Raw genomic sequence first — 4,282 nt, forward strand, 5'->3', positions numbered from 1 at the left:
TCATTTTGGTTGTGTGTGTTCTCGCTTAAAGGCACGCTCTCATACCAGAAGGCCAGAGGAGTGACCTTCTGGCCACAGGGGAGACTTAGATTGGAGATCAGGAAGAAGTTCTTCCCATAGAGGGTGGTGAGGCACTGGAACAGGTTGCCCAGAGAAGCTGTGGATGCCCCCTCCCTGGAAGTGTTCAAGGCCAGGCTGGATGAGGCTTGGAGCAACCTGGTCTGGTGGAAGGTGTCCCTGCCCATGGCAGGGGGGTTGGAACTAGATGATCTTTAAGGTCCCTTCCAGCCCAAACCATTCTGTGATTCTATGAAAATGGATGAAAGTGTGATTAGACCTTTAAGCCCTGATTTGGCAAGTTACTTAAACAAGGGCTTAATTTTTAAACATCAGGCATATTTCCAGTGACTTAACTGCTGTTAGTGGAATTGCTAGGACACATCTAAATCATTCCAGGCATCCATCTGGCTGAGCAGCCCCATCTCCATGTGGACACTCTGTTGCCCGTGCAGACGGCAGTATAGGTGAAGGACTCAGCCCGATCACAGAGGTTGAAAATTGTTAGGAGAGCTCAAAGGCATGGTAAACACTGAAGAACATCTGACAAATATACTTTCACTTGCAAAGTTTGTGCACCCCATAGGATGAGAGCACTTTATACAGGAGACAAAATGCTGGGGTGGGAAAGCAGATAGTCAGCTTGTTGGCATTGTCTCCACCAAAAGTTGTGGGTTGCTGGACCAAGTGACAGTCCTTCCTGACTTCAAGGAGAATAGGATCAGTCTGTAATTTCAGAAATGGCTAGTTTCTGTCTCCTCAGTTGTTGCTTTTATTTTAAAATATTTAATTTTATTTTGTTTTATCTCAAGCACCCCTTTGTTGCAGGACCAGCCCATCATGAACCCCCATGGCCCATCATAACCAACCATGAGGTGATGATGGTGCTGGAATATCTTGGTAATGATGGAAGGCAGGCCAGTCTGGTATGTCAGGAAGCATTGGGGGAGCTCCCCTGCATGTGTCTTAGAGGCCATTTCTTGGGAGTTACTGTGCACCATCCATGGTGTCTGCTCTTCCTTAACCCCAATCTCAGCTCCCACTACTACTGCAGCCCCACGTTCCTCCCCCCAATCTTTCCCACTAGGAGCTGTCCTTAGTCCCTCTCCAGTCTGACCAAGGTCCACCCTGGCCCGACCTTCTGTCTCCCCCTTGCAGGGAAGGTTTCTTCTATAGACACCAGCTCCTTGGTGTCCTTGTTGCTGTCCCAAGCCCTGCCGTGACATCAGTGGCTTTGTCATACATGCACCCCTGCATGCATGGGTGCACTCCTCTTTGTGGTGAAGCCCATCAACATCTGGGTGCTTTGTGTTCCTGTTACCTTGCTGCCTCATCATTCCTGGAAGATGCAGCAGGACCAAAAAGGCCTGGGTTTCACGTGGCACCCTGAGGTTCGTGGAGGGTCCCCAGAAGAGGTCAGTAGGGAGGGAGCCACACAGCAGCATGTCCCTACAACTTCACCCAGCCTGTGCCTAATAGGGCAGTCGCTGTCCCTTTTCTGTCCATCACGCTCTGCTCGTCCTCCTTTTGTGGGAGGATAGACATAGTTCTTGGTGCTTTAGGTAAAAGCAGTTGAACTGTCGTTGAGCCATAGGTTGGTACTGCTTGCTCTGGAGTTAGACTTAATGGTGGTTGTGTGAGGGTAAGTGAAAAAAAAACTCAGGTGCAAGTTTGCAGTCTGTGTTTCAATGGCATTTTTCCTGCAATGGGGGCAGGAGGTGGAGGAATATGCAGAGTGCATATTTCTTGATGCATTCTGGGAGGCATTTGTGAGCAGTGTTAAAAGTCACTGCTGAGATTGCTCTCCCTCCTGCATCCCCACCTCTTTTCCCATAAAGCTGCACTCTGCGGCCCTGCTTCTCCCTACCACACACAAGTTGTATATTCCACCCTGCCCACCCACTCATCCTGCCTTCCCCTGTGCCAGCTCCCCTTACTGGGCCTTAATCCTGTTCCTTATGGGCTCTGCCCCTCCCACTCAATATCCCATTGAACATATTTTAAACCTCGTGTTGTTTTCCCTTATTAAGCAGTTTATCACTATGTTGTGCCTTTTTTTTTTTTTTTTAACCAGGATAGGAGGAAGAAATTTATTCTTTTGAACATAAATCATTTACAAAGCTGCTGGGCCGTTTATGTATTTTTTATGGCTTGGCAAACAGAAAATAGGAGTGAGTGTCTTAGTAGAGCTTTGCCGACCTGTTTTAATTTTGACTTCCTAACCTTGGCTCTCTGTTGCCCAGTCTCGGAAGCAGATGCATTTCTCTTGCAGAGGCACCAGTGGACACCTTCTCCTGAAGGAGGCCACTTTGCTGTGTCAGCAATGTCACGTGCTGCTGCCAGCACTTGCACTGATCTGCAGCGCGACACTCTGCTGACGGGGCTGTGCTGGGGAGTATTAGCAGGGAAATGGGGTGGGTGTGGAGGGAGGGAACTTGCGGCTATTTTTGCTTTTAGATCCTGTGAAGATCTCTAATTAGAGTCTCACTCTGGGGTAAACAAGTGACATACAGTTCTCATCCTATGCAGCCTCATCCTGTACTTTCCATGTTGTGGGCTCAGGTGTGGTTATAGATAGCCACAGCAATGCTTGAGGATGCTTTCAGAGAGAGTGACTGGCCATGGTGGTGATTCCCAAGTGTCAAGAGCTGTCTCCTCTAAGGTTTTACAACTTGCTTCAGGAAAACTAAGCCAATGTATTTCCTTGCTTCTCTCAGTCAACTCTGTGCCTCTTCACTCTTTTAGGAAACATAGATACAAATCTTGGTTGTAAAAGGTGTGTTTTCCTCTCTGATGTGCTGTGACAAGCAGTGAGATAATTAGGAAGAGGGATGTGGGAGGTTTATGTCGGCATCTGAACTAGAGGAATGGGAAAGTCTGCAGCTCTGAGCTGTTGTTGCAGGCTCTCTGCAAACTCAAGGAGGTCTTAATACCTTAAATGTGTTACATGAATGCTTGATAAGCTTTCATTCCTAAATTACTTCAGCTAAAGTAACTGGCCATTGTCATTTAAAATGTCCTCACCCCTAGACATTTATTACTATTGGAAAATACCTTCACTGTAGGAGTGAGCAGAACAGGACAGTGTATTTGCAATGCACCTTTTCCCTTTCACAGCAAAGCAAGTTAGCCTGTCCTTAAACCTTCCTCAGAGGCTGTTAATTAATGCCTGGCTGTGAGATTGAGGCACAGCTTCCTTTCTGCTGTTTTTGGGGCATAACCTTGTGCTGAGTAACAGGGGAAAGAGCAGAGGATGACAACATCTTTAGTTACGGCAGCAGGATTTCCCAAAGCTGATCTATCACAGGACTAGGGGTGCAGGAGCAGGGGTTGTGTTTACCAGGCTCAGCTTTGTATAAGACAAGGAATAGGTAGATACCTTTCTTTGCCCAGCTAAACTTTCACTTTCCTCTTTGTCTGGGCCTGTGATTTGGAAAATGGTGCTCCAAGTATCTCTGGAAGACCTTAGGAAGGAAAGAAATGACTAGCACCCTGTTGCAAGGAGGCACCCCGCTGTTTGTACTTTGGGTATGTGGCCTCATGCGTGCTCCTGATTTGCCCACCTGAGTCCTGGGGCGATGAGTCATTGATGACTCTGATGCTGGGCACAGCCAGGGATGGGCAAAGGTGGCACCAAATGGTCCCGCAGAGTGGGCTGAATTAGGCATGCTCATCCCTCCCCTCTTTCAATGCAGGGGAGCAATGAGTAAGCACTTGAGTGAGTTCCTGATCCCCTCTGGGTCCCCTCTGGTCTCGCTCATCTGCCAAAGCAAAAAATTCCCCAACCTCAGTGGTGCAGCTGCTCCTTGAGTCCTCTGCAAACGCTGTGAATTCAAGGGCTGCCAGCTCGGATCACAGCAGTCTCTGTTTCCAGCCAATGCCGCATGCATCGGAGGGAAGTGTTAAACTTTCCATAGTGTACCTAATTGTGCAACACTATGCCATGGAGAGGGGATTAACGCATGCCCCAGAGCACAGCGATTGATTAGTTTTATCCTAGCTAATGTCATTGTAGATGCTATTTTTGTTCCTATTGATGACCCTTCCTATTTTTATAATCTTGCTATAATTCAGTGCAGTTGTTTTTTTTTATCTCTAACTTGCACGCATACTGCTTCCGAGGCAGCGGAGGTGCAAGGCAACCATTCCAGCTAGCAGGAGTTGCGAAGAAGGCAGCTCTCCTGGCAGCTCCAGCCAGGCTGGATGGGGGCACAGGAGAGAAGCC

Source organism: Eurypyga helias, unplaced genomic scaffold (genome assembly GCF_000690775.1).
Source record: "Eurypyga helias isolate BGI_N326 unplaced genomic scaffold, ASM69077v1 scaffold42225, whole genome shotgun sequence".
Taxonomy (NCBI): domain Eukaryota; kingdom Metazoa; phylum Chordata; class Aves; order Eurypygiformes; family Eurypygidae; genus Eurypyga; species Eurypyga helias.